This window comes from Biomphalaria glabrata, chromosome 2, assembly GCF_947242115.1.
Source record: "Biomphalaria glabrata chromosome 2, xgBioGlab47.1, whole genome shotgun sequence".
Classification (NCBI taxonomy): Eukaryota; Metazoa; Mollusca; class Gastropoda; family Planorbidae; genus Biomphalaria; species Biomphalaria glabrata.
This window is the reverse complement of record NC_074712.1, coordinates 28692942-28711967: the sequence shown is the minus strand read 5'-3', so window position 1 is coordinate 28711967 and position 19026 is coordinate 28692942. Positions and strand designations below refer to the sequence as shown.

Sequence of the window (19026 nt, the reverse complement as noted above, 5' to 3'; positions counted from 1 at the left end):
TTGTATTTTTTAGCTTCAAACTCCACTGGAGGGGAGTTTAAACTTAAAACTGCTACGTTCATAACATTTTGAGTGCATAATTTGCTTTTTTTCCATATTGAAAATCATAAATTTTGGAGGGGTTTTAAAATCAAAATCTTCCTTAACTGTGCACTTGGAATTTGGGGATTATCGTTTGCATTTTGTGTGTGTTTTGTTTTATAGAAGAGGGGGATTTAACTGCAAAAACCCCTGGTAGGGGGGTTTCAAACTCCAACCCCCCTGTTAGGGGTTTTAAACTGAAAACCCCCTGGTAGGGGTTTCAAACTCTAAACCCCCTGGTAGTGGTTTAAACTCAAAACCCCTTTAGCTGTGCTGGGGCAAGTGATGGTTTAGTATTAAAATCTCACCTAAAATTAACAAAATCAAAGCAAAAAATCAGTCACTAAAGTCCGTCTCCCCCCCCCCCTGGGGGGGGGGGATTTCATTTCGGGGGGGGTTTGAACCCCAAACCCCCCCCCCCTGGCTACGCCCATGATCTATCTATCTATCTATCTATCTATCTATCTATCTATCTATCTATCTATCTATCTATCTATATTTCTTTCTTTTTTTTTCTCTTTTTTCTTTCTGCATATCTTCCTATTTATAAATCTACCCACCTACTATCTGTCAGTCTGCCTCTGTCTCAGATTTGTTTTATAATATACTCTGTTATATTTCTCTTTCCAAATGCATGTGTTGTCTTTGTTTCTCTAATGTTATATTTCTCTTTCCAAATGCATGTGTTGTCTCTGTTTCTCTAATGTTATATTTCTCTTTCCAAATGCATGTGTTGTCTCTGTTTCTCTAATGTTATATTTCTCTTTCCAATTGCACGTGTTGTCTCTGTTTCTCTAATGTTATATTTCTCTTTCCAAATGCACGTGTTGTCTCTGTTTCTCTAATGTTATATTTATCTTTCCAATTGCACGTGTTGTCTCTCTTTCTCTAATGTTATATTTCTCTTTCCAATTGCACGTGTTGTCTCTGTTTCTCTAATGTTATATTTCTCTTTTCAAATGCATGTGTTGTCTCTGTTTCTCTAATGTTATATTTCTCTTTCCAATTGCACGTGTTGTCTCTGTTTCTCTAATGTTATATTTCTCTTTCCAATTGCACGTGTTGTCTCTGTTTCTCTAATGTTATATTTCTCTTTCCAATTGCACGTGTTGTCTCTGTTTCTCTAATGTTATATTTCTCTTTCCAATTGCACGTGTTGTCTCTGTTTCTCTAATGTTATATTTCTCTTTTCAAATGCACGTGTTGTCTCTGTTTCTCTAATGTTATATTTATCTTTCCAATTGCACGTGTTGTCTCTCTTTCTCTAATGTTATATTTCTCTTTCCAATTGCACGTGTTGTCTCTGTTTCTCTAATGTTATATTTCTCTTTCCAATTGCACGTGTTGTCTCTGTTTCTCTAATGTTATATTTCTCTTTCCAATTGCACGTGTTGTCTCTGTTTCTCTAATGTTATATTTCTCTTTCCAATTGCACGTGTTGTCTCTGTTTCTCTAATGTTATATTTCTCTTTCCAATTGCACGTGTTGTCTCTGTTTCTCTAATGTTATATTTCTCTTTCCAATTGCACGTGTTGTCTCTGTTTCTCTAATGTTATATTTCTGTTTCCAATTGCACGTGTTGTCTCTGTTTCTCTAAACTTTATGTATCTCGGTCCATTTTCTTTTCTCTTTTCGTATTGATGCTTTCTTTCTTTTTTTTTTCTCATATATTGATTTCTGCCAGTCTTGTATTTTCTCAATCTATCTCAACTGGTGTGCGGAGCTCTACATCCTGACATAGCATACGTAATCTGATTAGTAAAGTCAAGAGGCCTGGGTACTAGATGTACACTGTAACGTACTGTCATCAGTATGTCACATCCATGACCAGACACTCATAGAAATCTATAACGCAGCTCTTTTTTTTTAATAATTAGCTCTCTGAATGGATTTTTTTCCCCTAGTGATTCTTAAATCATATTCTGAACAAAGGACTACTCCCATGTTTCACCAAACGACGCCTTGATCTACGAGTGGCATTAGATCGATAGAAATAGGATCGTCTTTCATGATTCAAACCCCAGCATTGACTGAGTGTTATGACCAAACAATATCCATAATGTTTCAAACCCCAGTATTGACTGTGTGTGTTATGACCAAACAATATCCATAATGTTTTAAACCGCAGTATTGACTGTGTGTGTTATGACCAAACAATATCCATAATGTTTCAAACCCCAGCATTGACTGTGTGTGTTATGACCAAACAATATCCATAATGTTTCAAACCCCAGTATTGACTGTGTGTGTTATGACCAAACAATATCCATAATGTTTTAAACCCCAGCATTGACTGTGAGTGTTATGAGCAAACAATATCCATAATGTTTCAAACCCCAGCATTGACTGTGAGTGTTATGACCAAACAATATCCATAATGTTTCAAACCCCAGCATTGACTGTGAGTGTTATGACCAAACAATATCCTTGCATAAAGTTGTTGAAACAATCAAAACGTTAGATTATCTTACCAAAATGTTTATACCCTACGCCCAAATTAACGCGTGTGTGTGTGTGTGTGTGTGTGTGTGATATATATATTCGTGTGAGATTTTAAAATGCACTAAGAAGTTTTTTAAATGACTATTTCGATGCCTGAATACTTCTTGGGAAAGAGAGCATTCTTTTAGGAGTCATAGGAAGTGTTACCATTTGTAGTTTTTAATCCATTTCCTAGACACTCTATGTGTTTATTGGTGGAGTCTACATGGGCACCCTATCGCCCCGAGCTACATAGGCAAGACCCTAATGGGACTCTCTTAGTTCTTAGTTAATAACCGAGGGTCAAAATCTGCACTTCCAAAACATCTTGAAAAGCAACCAGACCTAGAAACATAGGAGAAGATGCCTCTCAGAAGTAGAAAGCAAGAAAATATTACAACAAATACTTCAATACTTGGTCGTGACTTACTGTGCAGAGATATAAATAAAGTCTATAGATATCATATCCCATTCGAATGAAAAAAAAAGAAATATTTTTTAGTAAATCCGGGTTACTTGGATATAAAACATAATAACTGGAAATCACAACATTTTGGCCTTGATCTACAAAGTAAAATGTTGATAGATATTTAACATGTCTCGGAAATAACCTGAACAGAGCTAATTTAGTCTTGGTCTACATAAATGAGAAAACTTTAAAATAATTTTAATCTAGACAAAAATTGTTTTGAAAGAAAATTTTTTGCTACCGGAAGTAAGTTATCCTCTACAGTCTAACAAAGAGCCAAGAAGACAGTTCTGTGATGTGTCTAAAGTACAAACATAATTCAAACAATTTGGTATTGCTATTTTGAAGTGCTAAACCTAATAACTCAAATAATAAAAATATTGAGACTTTTTTTAAAAATTAAATACCATTGGTTTCCTTCCTTTCATAATTAATGCAAAGTTCTAGAGCGAAGACAAGGGAAATAAACAAGAGTAAGAGGGTAACTCCTCCACGTTTCAATTACGTCGCGGGACGACAAGAGATGGACGATGTTTGGTCTGGAACGCCTTGGTCACGAGAGGCCACCACACCAGTCCTACAGTCTTTATGTTCCATTCTCTGACTCGCCATTGTGTCTGTGCCTCCCACCATTTCCCTGGTGGACACTTGTGGACAAATGTATAAATAGGGGGCGCCGGTTAATTTGGAGGAGCTCCCAACCTTTGGACAAGGTTAGTAATGTGTGTATGTGTGCGCTAGTAAGGTACGCGTGAAAGAGATTCTGCTGGCTATTTCGCTGTATCGTTCTAGTCTCAATATGATAGGGTCTCTATATATGTGTGCGTGCGTGCATTTGTATATAATTATGTAGATATAGATGTGGCTACTTTTGCCTCAAAAGACAATGGATGCGCCCAGAACCAGACAAATTTCTTAAATATGTATGTATATATATATATATATATATATATATATATATATAGAGAGAGAGAGAGAGAGAGAGAGATAGATAGATAGATAGATAGATAGATAGATATTTATATATTTATATATATATTTATATTATATATTTATGTGTGTGTGGAGAGAGAGGGTGGAAAATGTGTGAGAGTGTGTATTGGTAGTTTGAAATATTTTTTGCGTTAGTCACATTTAGTCATTAGATAGTTGCATGAGTGCGTCGTGGTAATGTGTTTGGGCCTGTCGTAACTAAATGTGAAGACTTCGAATCCCCTTCTGTTAGAAGTTAACAAAACAACTAGAAACCCATGGCGAAGAGAAACGTTCAACAAAGCGAGTATATTGACATTGTGGGAAAGTCTGTGAGGTGCATGCACCAGAAGAATATTGGTCGGCATACATCAAAATAACGTTGGTGGGCAAGACAATGTTTATAGACATATGACAATAACATTTTGGTAGGCACAGCATTACAACAAGAATCTTTGTTGAAATCTGACAGCAACAAAATATTGCTACAATTGTTAAGTTTATCGGTACTCAGTGATGAATGCCCTAACTTTTAACTACTAATAATAATCGTTAAAATACAAGAAAAGTAATAATTTTTTTCTCACATTGAAAAAGGTGCCAGTACGGTGCGTACCGTCACAAAAAGCCCTGATATATATATATACTTATATGTATATTGTATTCTCTATGATGAACAGAAGTCCCACTGTCAAACTGTATAGGCCTACACCAAACACACGTCTTGATAGGAACGAGACAATAATAATAAACTCAGCTTCTTAGTCTGTTATACGTGTTATTATCACGTGACATCTCTAACAATTATATGAACATGTATCTTTATAGGGATTTATTATGGCCTCGTAAAGCAAAAAGCAAAAGCCCTGAAAACAGACCTGCTCTAATAGTGTTGGAATAAGTCTTGTCTAAAGGTAAGGAATTTAATGTCTTTATTTTGTTAGCCTTTTTTTTTACCACGCCAACATGTGATACAAATTGTCCTTCTTGAAGACCTTAATGATGTTGGAAGAGTTGGTACTCAAAGAATGAAAAAAAAAACAATAACAACAAACAATCCACTTACTTTGAATGTTACTTTCGCTATGTGAACTGTGAGATCCTGTATATAGAGACTGTAAGTTCTGTCCACTAGAGTCTGACTAGACGGCACCAGTTTAGTTTCGTAAAGTAAGACTTTCATTTTTAACGTGATTCCTTTTTACAAAGCTTATGCCAATTCACTCTGTCCGTCTGACTGTCTGCTAAAAAGTTTGTAGCCAATAAATGAATCAATAAAAAAAAATAGCCAATCAGTCAAATATTTACTGCTAATATTTTTTATATCAACAACGGAACTCAATCCTTCAATATTCACATATATCGTAAATATTTAGTTGTTTTTTTCTTTTGGAATAGTTATTTCTCCAACACCCTTCTCGATTATTAATTACTTTGTTTGACGTCAAATAAGGGAAATAACTTCTACATTATTGGGATGTGTGAGATATAGTTGTAAGTAATAAATTATTTTTTTTAAACAAAGATGAATGTCAACTTATTAATTTTAACATTTTGTATAAACCAAACACAAACCAAGCACAGATCAAACACAAACCAAACCCAGATTAAACACAAACTTATCACAAACCAAACACATTAAAAAAAATAAACAAACAAAATACAAACAAAACATTTTGGGGCACTTCCGACACTTTTTGTCACCGGACGCATGGTCATAAAACCTTGAGGCTCTGTGGGCAGGTGGGGCTGGATAGCACAGCGTATGGTCCGCGAGCCATAGTTTGGAGATTGTAAACCAAATATTTTGAGAATTGACCACAAAGTGTAAACATATCCTCCACTATTTGTACAAAAACTCATGTCTATTTCTTGCATGACTTTAGAAATGAAAACATTACAAAAATCATCCCATTTAAGCTCAGCTCATTGACCTCTGGGACAACCTTGCTCTATATCTGCTACTATATTCTTTTTTAACACGTCTTTTAAAGGTTATGAATCCAGAAATAATCATTTGGTTTCTCCTGCATATGCTCCATGCCCCTGTTAGAGTTACTGAGTGTTTGTTCTCTTGTTGGACATTGAAGTCTGTGCAATTCAGGTTATATTCACATCAATTCAATTGATTTTTTTCCCCCAAAACAATCTCAAAATATCGATTTCACTCATTACAAATGATAATAAAGTTTTATGGCTATGGCTGTTACATGATATTTCTGTAACATTTCGCATGTCAGAAGGAAACAAAGAAATAATGGCAACACAAAAGATAGCCTAATAACAAACTAGCGTTACAATGAAGTATCCCCGTGCTTGTAGTTACATAACAAAATGTTGGGATTTCTGACTCAAATATTGGATCGAATAAGGACAATTAGCATTGTGTGTGTGTGTGTGTGTGTGTGTGTTTGTTTGTGTGTGTGTGTGTGTGTGTGTGTGTGTGTGTGTGTTGGTTATGCACAAGGCGAGGGAAAACGTTGACGCACAAGGCCGTTAACTACGTCATAGGCTTTAAATTTAGACATAGCTGAGAAGTCTTCATACATAGGCTTACATATTTTTTTTTTATCTTGGTTGGTTTAAGCTATATAAAATCTTAGCAGAAAACAAAGCAATATGATTAGAAAAATATAAGAGTGGCTAGTTCTCAGTAGTGGTACAAAGCAATAACAAGAAAAACTTTTTGAAAATATTTTTTTAAAAGACAATTCCCCCATTATGTAATTTATAATTATATAAAATATTAAAGAAAAAAGAAACCGGGTATATAACCGGGTATCGAACCCGTGATTGTGTCACCGTCTGCTCCTCTGATTTAGAACCCTTGATTGAGTCACCGTCTGCTCCTCTGATTTAGAACCCTTAAGATTTAGTCTAGATCTGGATCTACTTCTCTATCTAGAATCTACACGTACTCCAATGTATAGTTCTCCTTTCAGACTTTGTGCTTTATAGGGTGCTAATGGTATCTGTTTCTGTGGCCTACGGTTAATAAGGGTGTCATGTGGCCAGCACTTTTACCCAACTAATGTCAGGTACCCATTAGAGCTGGGTGGACTCATAGGCGCCCAAAGATCCCGAAATTAAAAATCCCAGTCTTCACCAAGATTCGAATCTGGGATCCCCGGTTTCGGAAGCCAAAAGTATTTCCGATCCCCGACGCGCCTCACACTTCAATTTATAGCCAACTTTAAATTGTGTTCATTACTTGAAAAATGATAACGGTCAAACTAGAGTTGTTTCCCGTGTGGCCAAAGAGCTGGTCATTCTTTTCTCAGTGATATACACCCACTCAAACATTTATAAGAAAATCGTTAGATCCGTTTTAGAGATCAGCTTCCAGCTTCCTCCATGAAGTTGTGACCTGAATAGAGGTATTGTAAAAAGACGTGATAGGAGAAATAATTATGAACTAAAGATATGTTACTAAAAGACTCGCTATCGTCTCATTAGTTTAGTTAGCACGTAGATACAGGGCATTCTATCCAACAGAGTTGCACGCGGTATAATAAAATAGAACAAAATGTTTTAAACGTAGGACGGTACTTCTTGTAGTCATTGAGCACCTGTACTAGTCCGTACTATGATATGAACATGTTTTATACTTCTGTTTTTAGGCTGTGGTATTGATACGTAAATAACTAGTTTGACAGCTTTTTTAAAATTATAAAACTTTTATCAACTCAGTGTCTGTCTATCTGTATGTCTATCTGGTCAATAGTATTTACACGTTGTTTTTCCCACACCCATTCTCCAATCAAGTTAAACTTTTACAATTATTCATTTAAGAGTTCTAGATCAGAAGTCTGGATCAAATATTATATCTAGACACAGGCGGATCCAGGGGGGGGGGGGCGGTAGGGGCGATCGCCCCCCCCCCCACTCGGTCGACCCCCCCCCCCCGATGGGGCGGACGAATTTTAGTATAGAATTCACACAATTTGTATACGAATTTATTACTTGTGTTAATAATATATACTAATTATTTATATTTCAACCTATTTTTAGATTATTTCGCCCCCCCCCTTTCTAGTATTTTGGCCGATTTCGTAGGGTCGGGAGGGGGCGATGGCATCAATCCGCCCCCCCCCCCCACCATAAACTTTCTAGTGGGGGGGGCGGTCCTATTTATTTGCGGAAATCACAGCTTGGTAACAGAATCAATTAAATATCTATATGATTAAAACTTGTTATTGTTATTTCAACCGGTCTTTATATTATGTCGTTCATCTTTGGCCGATTGGAAGGGGAGGATCGAATACCTCTACTGCCCGTCCCATCTAAACCCTTAGTGGGGGGGGGGGTCCTACTTTTATGGAGAAATCATAGTATGTGATCAAAATTAGTCGAATATCTATATAATATAAACAGGTGGAAGTGCGATACATGCAATCACCTTCCCCCCATCGGACAACCAATACTTTTTCTTTTTGTATTATTGTAAGTTATTACAAAATTAAAAAAATCTGTCACTAATATAATTTATATATGCTGTAAAGTAAATTCTAATATCGAGTCGCCCAACCCCTATTCTTTAATGCAAAATGCAATCATTAGCAGAAATTATAAAAACGAGCGAGGATTAATCGTTTTTATTTTACCGCCCTTCCCCTTTCCAGACAGAGTTTGTGTAATTTTACGTGAATTTATCATAACTATTTTAAGAAAGACTTTGCTTTGGAAAAGTTATAATTCAAACAAAATTTTTCAATAAAACAGTCACGGTTGAGATGAGTTCAAAAGCCAGATAATCTTTTCCTAGTCGACTTTTTCCAACCTTTACTCTATCTCATATTTTCGAGTGAAATAAATTTAGGACTATAACTCACAATTTACACTTACATTTTCTTGAATATTATTAATCGGATATTTTTTTTTTCGGCGGCGATCCTCAAAGCCTTAATCTAAATATGGTGGGTATCTTATCTTTTCAAAGAACAAATCGGTTGTATTTGCAATGTATTTAAGGGACTATAAATTCATATTAGAATATTTTTCCACATTATTCAAAAGGTCCTTTATAATAGAATGAATAATGAGCTGTAGGTCAGGAGAATGCGTTACTGCAGTGAAGAATGCCAAAAAACGCTTTTAGCGTTGAGGCTTCGCCACGAACCTCACTGATGAATAATAAGCTGTAGATGTCAGGAGAATGCGTTTCTGCAGTAAAGAATGCAAGAAAACGCTTTTGGGTGTCGGGCATTGCCCCGAACCCCACTGAGGATACGTGCAGCGCTTTCCCAGATCCCCAAGCTTGCAAGAGAAAGGCTTCAACATGACTGTTTTTTTTTTCTGTTTTTTTTTTTCGCCGAAGATTGAGAAACAGTCTTATTTTATTCTCATATTTCGAATATATATATATTTATATATGCTGTACGCACGTTTATGCATAGGGTTAGGGTTTACTGGGCGTTAGGGTTAGGGTTTGGAAAAAAATCGCCCCCCCCCACTCCAAAGTTCTGGATCCGCCAGTGTATCTAGATGTCCATAGAATGTATCAATAAATAAATGCAAACGTACGAAGTCATGTTGTCTGAAGTGGTCAATACTTTCAGGCATCGGACGGTGTTAAAATCACGGGTTCGGTACCAGGTTTGAACCAAATATTTGTAAAATTATTTTATGTTTTATTTTATTATATTTTAAGCTGTATAATGAATATTAATGAAGGTAATGTCTTTTTAAAAGATGAATTTAAAAAAAAAATGTTTTCTTGTCTATAGTAGCATAATTTTTTTTTAAAGTCCTCCAAATATTTATGAAGATATAATTTAACAAACGCTTGCTAGGGATTATAGCTCGTAAACCACATCTTAGTTAGCAATGGGTTACGATTCGAAGCCCAGCACGAACACACGCACACACACACACACACACACACAAAATGGCCTGGATTCAAAATATTTTTCTGTGCCTCAGCTTTAAGAGCTAGCCATGCCTCCAGAATTATTGTGGACACAGCTGAACTGACCATACGTTCACAATCACGCTAGTTAATTACACCTTTACCTCGGCTAATAAAAAAGCAGTTGGACCTCATGGGCGGATTTAAGCATTGTTATCCGAAGGGGTATAATTCCATTTAGCAGGAGCCCTGTCCTACTCACGTGTTTTTACTTCTTAGCATCCCCCCTCACTTTTCCCATAAAAAAATAGATATTGATTTTTTTACTGTCCGTCTGTCCTCCAACTTTAGATAACAAAAAGTAAAAACGTTATTGGGAATCCAACTCAATTGACCATTGCATGTTACAAACAATTTGTGACGGCAACTTTCAGTCTACTGAAAACAAATCCTTATGTTCTAAAAAATAAATACGCAAACGGATTTTACAAACCTATGTACCATTTTTTTTTACCCCTTTTACCTATACCTATCCCTTAGTCTGTTGGATTGTTGGGGCACCAAGCAAGACTTGTCGACCGTCTTTCCCCATTCCTCCTTGTCTGTTGCCTTGTTATTGAAGTTGTTTAAAACCTCTATCAATGGTAGGCCCGCTCCATTCTTTGATGGTGTCCTCGCGATGGGAGGACAACCATTTTTTTGAACACTATTAAAATATTTTAAAATAGTATTTGAAATTACCAAACGTATGTTACACCACACAATTAATAGAACAGATTTATCAATATATATACTATTTGTTGAATAGGATTTGAAAGGCCAAATAATATCCTACCATTCATTGGACTCATGTGGGATCTTGTTATTAACGCTATGTCTGAACTGCTGAGCAGTGTGTGCAATTTTAAGAATATTATTTTCTGTGTCTTACCTAATTATTGCGTCACTCATAATAACACACACACACACACACTTGTTCACATTCACACCGTCAGCTGCTGAACACGGCCAGCGAGGAAGGCATACTTGTGCCATGATTTATTGGTCTGTTCATTACATGGACATCTAGATCTAACACTAGACCTAACGTTCTGATTGAGAACTCTAAAGATCAGTCTAGATCTAGAATCTAAATGTAATCTATACCTACTAGATTTACGTAAAAATATAAGCAACGCTTATAAACTTCAATAAAATTGAAGCAACTTTAAATTTACTGAATTATCGCATAATTACGGTAATAAGGCTGACTACGCCATGTTGGCTCTAGACCTAGATATAGTCTCCAGCCAAATTTACATGTATTTATTCTTTGAAAAAATATAACGGTTTTCTCCATGTGGCCAACGAACTTGTAATTCTTTTCTCAGCGCTATACATCAACTGTTAAATTTCTAGAAAAATCGTTAGAGCCGTTTTTGAGATCAGCTGTCCCCCTACCCACCCAGGTTCCTCCGTGATGGAATGACTTGAATAAAGGTATTGTAGAAAACATGGGCGTAGCCAGGGGGGGTTCTTGGCGTTCAAACCCCCCCCCCCCCGAAATGAAATCCCCCCCGGGGGGGGGGAGGCGGAATTAAGTGACTGATTTTTGCTTTCATTTTGTTTATTTTAGGTGAGATTTTAATTCTAAATCATCACTTACCACAGCACAGCCGAGGCAGTTTTGAGTTAAAAACCCTCTACCAGGGGGTTTTGAGATTTTAAAAACCCCTATCAGGGGGTTTTGAGATTTTAAAAACCCTATCAGGGGGTTTTGAGATACAAATCCCTCTACCAGGGGACTTTGAGTTTAAAACCCCCTACAGGGGGTTTTGAATTTTAAACCCCCTACCAGAGGTTTTTGCAGTTAAATCCCCCTCTTCTATAAAACAAAACAAAAAAAATGCAAACAACAATCCCAAATTCCAACAGCACAGTTGAGGAAGATTTTGATTTTAAAACCCCATCCAAAATTTACGATAACCCCATCTTCAATATCAAAAAAGCAAATTACACACTCAAAATTCTATGAGCGTAGCCAAAGGGGTTTTGAGTTTAACCCCCCTCCCTCTTCCAGTTGGGGTTTGAAGCTAAAAAGTACCTCTTCAATATAAAAAAAAGCAAATTACACACTATAAAATCTATGAGCGTAGCCAAAGGGGTTTTAAGTTTAAATCCCCCTCCTCCAGATGGCTTTTTCTTTAAAGTTTAAAACCCCTCCAGATGGTTTTGAGTTTAAAATTCCCCTACAGAGCGTTTAGAGTTGAAAACCTCTCTCTTCAATATTATTTTAAAGCAAACTACAGTCACCAAATTCTATGATCGTAGCTAAATGGGGTTTTGAATTAAAAACAAAACAAAAAAAAAACCCAGAGATTTTTTAGTTTAAAACCCCTCAACAGATGATTTGACGAAAAAACTTTCCTTTTCGATATAAAATCTAAAGCGAAATACAGGCATGTAATTCCAAGAGCGTAGTCAAGAAAGGTTACAAATTTCTACCAGTGGCTTGGGCTCCATTAATTAAGAGTGAATAGTCTTCTGCCGAAATTGAAAAACACTAAATGTAGCTCAACAAAGATGGCAAAGACAGATTTTAGGAGTCAGTCATAGAGATCGGGTCTTAATCAAAGAAAAATTATGCCGAACTGGGAGTGGAATCCTTAATAAGGTTGTGACAGAGCGTCGCATGAGGTTTTGCGGGACATGTTTTCCGACAAAATGAATTACGCAAAATAAGAGTTGCGGAAACAGCTTGCCGGAAAATGCGCCGAACGGCGCGAGAGGGTCAAATTCAGTAAGAATAGCACATTAGGTTTTTGAAATAAAACTTTTTAATAGCCAGATAATGCACTGTAGATACCTCAGAATATGCATTTTGTTGGCTTTCAATACCAGAAATAGTGCTCGGCGGCGGGGCTTCGCCCCGCGCTGGGGGAGCGCTGCGAACTCCCCCAGACCCCCTTGCTAGCAAGGGCGGGGAGTCTACAATAAACAATAAACGTCTTCCGAAAGGGTCAGAATGTAATAAAGATTAATTATGTACACACACACACACATATAATTATATATATATATATATATATATATATATATATAATTTAATTTTTTTTCGCGGGGGGGGGGAGGTCCGGGATCCCCCCCCCCCAAAACCCTCCCCGAAAAAAAATCCTGGCTACGCCAGGATCTTATCTTATCTAATACATTGCAGACGTTCCTTCAAATAAGGAAATAATTACGTCTTACGCGTTTCCATGTGTTAATCTAGTGACTTGAAATTCATTGGTTTTCCTGGCTGATTATGGCAGCTTGTTCCATGCTCTAATAGTTCTAGGGAAGAAGGGCCACTGCCACACTTGTACGAATTTGTCCTAGCATATGGAATAAGAAATTTGCTTTCATCTTTGACTTTTTAAAATTATTTTTTTTTTTATTTGATAAAAATAATAATACAATCATTAAAGTACATGAAAAAAAAAAGAAACTTAAAAAAAATGTACTACAGTTGGAAAGTAAATTATTACATGATAGAACATTCACTTGGTTGTATTGACAGATGGTCTAGAGCTTGCTTCTAGATCTAGATGTCGGTTTTGGGAGCTAAAAAATTGTCACAAAGATTTTTACACTACAGACTAGAACAGGTTGTCTTTTCCTTAGCAGAGTTGTACTGTTGGTTCCGCCCACTTCACGCATTTACCAAATTAAATGGACATCAAAGTGTATTCTAAAATGGAACGTATAGTTTGAGTTCATCATTCTCTATTCGAGACAATTGAAAGGAAAAAAAAACAGATTTTTTTTTGTTTTTTTTGGCTTTTTTCCTCACTTTTTTTTTTTTTTATTTGTCACAATGTATTGTAATAAAAAAAAAGAAAATATTGTAACAAGATGAAGAAACCTGGTCAAGAAAGTCGCGTAAAAACATAGTTGTGATCTTCTAAGGAAAGTAGCAGCTTCCAATGATCAAAGGAAACTTTCTGGGGAGCGAATTAGAAGTTGACGGGATTCAGCTGGGAATTATGGGAACATTTCTATCTTTCAGACAACAACAAAAAAAAAAAAAAAACCACGTGCTCAGTTCCCGCAAGAAAAAAAAATATATTTAATAAAAAAAAAAATGTATAGCCACAAATTGCATTAGATTTCACTAAAGTGATAGTTTAGAAACGTATTTAATTTTACCAAGATTTGAAGAAGGGCTTTTATTAAATTTTTTTTTCGTGTTGTATTACAGTGATAATTGTTTACTAACAGAACACAGAATCGAATCACTGACTTAATTCCCTTTTTATTTCAATTAAAAAAAAACACAATCTATGCTGCTCTATAATGCTCATATTCTTTTGCAACAGACGTTGTGCATATTTGCTTATTCCGTTTAATAGGCACAGCTTCTAGGACACCTATTAAATGTGATTCGCTGCATTTGGAATAGGAAATAAAAAAAAAAATAACTAGAAGCCGAACTTATATGATTTATTTTTTTTCTTGGTAACATCCATAGTCTTTAGATGAGTACACACACACACTCAGTCTCTCTCTCGCACACAAACACACACACACACAAGACACAAACAATCAAGCAGAAACATTACATGCTGACACACACACACACAAGACACAAACAATCAAGCAGAAACATTACATGCTGACACACACACACACAAGACACAAACAATCAAGCAGAAACATTACATGCTGACACACACACACACAAGACACAAACAATCAAGCAGAAACATTACATGCCGACACACACGCACACTTATCACTTCTGCACACAAAATAGTGCAGAAGAATTTCTGGCTTCGAGAAAATTCGATTTTGTATTTGGCAATGTGCCCACAAACAAATCTACTGGACTACAGTACTTTCTAAAAGCTCAGACAAAATGCAAAATTTGTATCCGTTAGTCTGAGAGTCCAGCACACACTAGATCTATATGTAGTCTGAGAGTCCAGCACACACTAGATCTATATGTAGTCAGAGAGTCCAGCACACACTAGATCTATATGTAGTCTGAGAGTCCAGCACACACTAGATCTATATGTAGTCTGAGACTCCAGCACACACTAGATCTATATGTAGTGTGAGAGTCCAGCACACACTAGATCTATATGTAGTCTGAGACTCCAGCACACACCTGATCTATATGTAGTCTGAGAGTCCAACACACACCAGATCTATATGTAGTCTGAGAGTCCAGCACACAGATCTATATGTAGTCTGAGACTCCAGCACACAGATCTATATGTAGTCTGAGAGTCCAGCACACAGATCTATATGTAGTCTGAGAGTCCAGCACACAGATCTATATGTAGTCTGAGACTCCAGCACACAGATCTATATGTAGTATGCAGCTTCTTACTTATAGGCCTACAACAAAACAGAAAAACTCAACATAAGAAATGGTTGATAATTCTAATAATACATTTCGACATGACTCTTTTCTTATCGGTGGCTTAGAGGAGTCTGGGAACATATAGGGCACTCATGTCAGTGTGGGTTACTGTGAAATCTGACAACCAATTACTGTCCTGTCATGCCCAGCTTAACAGAGAGCAAGCCAGGGAGAAATGTATGGACTGTCCAGATTGAGCGACTGCATCGGATAACAAACATGTTATGATAAATGTCCTCACTTTCATGAAGCTACATGCAGATATAGCAGTTTTTATTTAAAATTTATTTATCTATCTATCTATCTATCTATCTATCTATCTATCTATCTATCTATCTATCTATCTATCTATCTATCTATCTATCCAGTGCTTTTTTTTTGTAAAAAAAAAAAATAGGTTTCGGTACTCGGCGATGGATCGCTTAACTTTCAACTACTAATAAATTAATAATAAACGTCAAAATACAAGAAAAGTATTTATTTTTCCCCACATTGAAAAAGGTGCCGGTACGCCGTACCGGTGCGTACCGTCATAAAATAAGCACTCTCTATCTATCTATCTATCTATCTATCTATCTATCTATCTATCTATCTATCTATCTATCTATCTATCTATCTATTCTATTCTATTCTATTCTATTCTACATGCCAATTCAAAATTCCCCTCTTACTAACTGTATGTCTTATATTGTGTTTTGCAACCATGTTTTCTCACATTTCTGGTTGTATCTGGTTTTCTCTGTTGCTCTAGATCAGGGGTGGGCAACCTTTTTCTACCGAGGGCCTCATTAAAAAAATTTGGGGACTGGCAGGCCGCATACATTATTTTTTTTTTACTCCCAATTGAGGAATTACAACAACAGTTAGCAATTTCTTGAATTAATTTTACGAATATTTTTTTTAATTTTGTCATTGTCTTTTTACATCACAACATTTCACCACAAATATACAATTGTACTTAATGTGAAGCATTTAACTGTTTACATCCGTGCATAATGTTCTGTAACTGTAGAACTAGCTTACTAGTTGTTTTGTTCTTGCGACTGCTGTCAAATTACAGTCAGTGAGCATCGACCTGTTCTAACACTTCATAATATACAAACAAACGGAATAAAGCGTGTTCACAGACGAATTTCGTTCCGAATAATGTGACAGCTTCGCAGCAAAGTTTTCTTAAGTATGCTTCTGGCAGTATGAAACTTCTGTGGAAGAACTCACCGGAATTACTATTTCAGGTCATAATTTGCTTGGAGGTATGTCATCTGGAGCTAAATCAGCTTCTGCATTAAATAGTGAGCTGATGGTATTGAAAACTAGTTCCAAGATCTTGACGTCTTAAAATTTGCTTTTTAATTCCACAATCAAGGAATCCAAATAAGTCTTGTAATTTAATCCATTCCACTAGAAATAGTTTCACCATTCAGCTAAGGAAAATGTTAAGACCCGATATCAATCGCTGCTTCAAGAAATGGAATAACTTTGTTTGAAAAGATTTAAGATGCAGATACATTTCATTTGCAAAAATAACATTGCAATGTATTGAATGATAAACACGAAGTCTGTCTTCATTAGAAATATTAGTAACAAAGTCACAGTCAATGTCCTTCAATGAACCTAACTATTTCTTCCTTGCGATTCCATATTCTAGGCCAGCGGATACTACTGTGTTACCGAATATCGGAATGTTTTGTTTCTAAATCTTCAAGTACTTCTCGGAAATGCCAGTCATGGCCGGCAGATAATTGGAGGCCCTTGGCAAAGTGAATTTGGTGGCCTCAAATCAAATAAAATAAAAAAGCGACAACAGTAAAATTATTCAATTTATCAAAAACCTATTGTACTTCAACAATAACATTGAGGACAAGTTTCGCTATTTCTTCTCTAAAATAGTAAGGATAAAGTCAGTGCAAGGCCCTCACCAATTGGTGACCCTAAGCACTTTGTCTTTGCCTTAGGCCTAGGCTGGCCCTGTGCCAATAATAAGATCATTGAGAAATCAATTCCAACAATATATTTGATATTCAATGCCTTATTTTATTAAAAAGCCTGTTTTTCTTAGTCAAAGCACGAGCTCCATTAGTTGTAACACTTGCCATCTTGTACAAGCTGACCCAACACTTTCAACACAGTTTTTGATAGAATTGAATAAATTCTGGCTTGTGTTTGTCTTTGACTGAATGTTTCGAAATATTGCCATTAAGAATAATCTTCGTTTACTTTTAAGAATGACGTTTAAAGACAATGTTTCTTTAGTCTCTTCATGAAAAGTGATAAGAATCAGAAGTTTCAATTATTTCTAGTTCTATATATATTTACAATTATTTATATAAATATATTTGCATTTTTATATGTGTAATGTGTGGGAACATCTGATTTCTTTAAGCGTCGGCGGGCCGCATAAAACACTTCGGCGGGCCGCATGTGGCCCGCGTCCGTAATTTGCCCACCCCTGCTCTAGATATATGTTTCTCGGAACATTATATTGGAATATTTTAATCTCATGCGAATTTTTACTAATAAATCTCTCGACCGATTTTACAACCTGCTTTCTCTTCATATTTACTTAATATTCTTCATGTTTCATGTATGACAGGCAAAATTTCTTTGTATATTGCAAAGGAAACCTGAACTTTGAACAATTCTGAACAAATTTCTTACATTTCTTGTGATACCATAAAATTAGTTATTTTATGCAATGTATCTTTTGGAAAGTGAATAAAAGTAAAATAATATAACTTTAAAAGAAAGGCAAAGACTAAGGCCCAAGGATTCCTATGACGATAAAGCTAAAATTGAATAGCGCAAATTCTGACACTAAAATGTCCACCCAATAATGTCTCACTAGCCCACTACTAAAACGGGAGGTTACGGAGCCAGAGTTACGGCGCACTTCAAATTGATCCAAACATTACCCCAGGCCAAGGCATTTGTATGCGACTAATGAATTCATCATTCTTATTCGCCCCTGAATTGCCCCGGGGCGCCGTCAACCTGTTTTTTTTTTTATTCTCTTTCTTTTTGGACTTTTTTTTTTCTCTCTTTCATCCCAGGTCAACAGTTTCTAGATCTGGTACTCATTAATATAATCCTTAATTAGCAGAGGCGTTCCATAAATAATGATGATCATCGAAGTGGGTACTTGATTGGTAAGCGGCCGTTACAGGGAAGTAAATAGTCCAAGTGTACGCAATGAATGGTCATAACAGCGAGCTCGTTTAGTCTTTCTTTTATTCAGAAGTAGTGTTTCGTACATCATTTCTAAGTTCTTGGTGTACACATTATCATTTCTAAGTTCTTGGTGTACACATTATCATTTCTAGTTCATGTTTTGACATTTAGTTTTCTCTCACCATGAGGTTTCTATCGTCCAAAATATTTGGTCAAAAAATCAAAGCACATTTCTAGTTTTTCCCTTTTCAAAAAAAAAATTTCTGACCACGGACCTCAATATAATATATATATATATATATTGAATATAATATATAGGGGACATAAAGCCAATTTTATTGTACACATTGTGCGTTCACTACACATTGAATAGTGTACAAGAAAAAGGATACCGAATGATTCTGTATGATTCTGTAATCTTAGGTTTTAAAGTTTTTCAATTAAACAGTTCCTATAAATGGAATTACATTTGTTTTTGCGACCAAGCAACAAAATATCATGAAATGAAGTGTCTAATGCTTTTCTAGTTTTTGATTGGGGGGGGGGGAACAAATATCTATTGATTTGTAGGTTAACGTTGATAATCTAACTAGATCATAATTTTGAAGCAAAGATAAAATA

At 36.0% G+C, this 19026-nt stretch overlaps 1 protein-coding gene across 1 annotated transcript in view; it reads left to right on the top strand.

The window, feature by feature from the left end:
• The first annotated feature begins 3617 nt into the window (after positions 1 to 3617).
• Positions 3618 to 19026, top strand: part of LOC106075536 (FAD-dependent oxidoreductase domain-containing protein 2-like) — a 64465-nt gene continuing 49056 nt past the window's right edge. The window contains exons 1-2 of the mRNA XM_056019892.1: positions 3618 to 3744; positions 4832 to 4917. The gene's annotated coding sequence lies outside the window, so the exon portion shown is untranslated. The remainder of the gene's footprint in view (positions 3745 to 4831; positions 4918 to 19026) is intronic.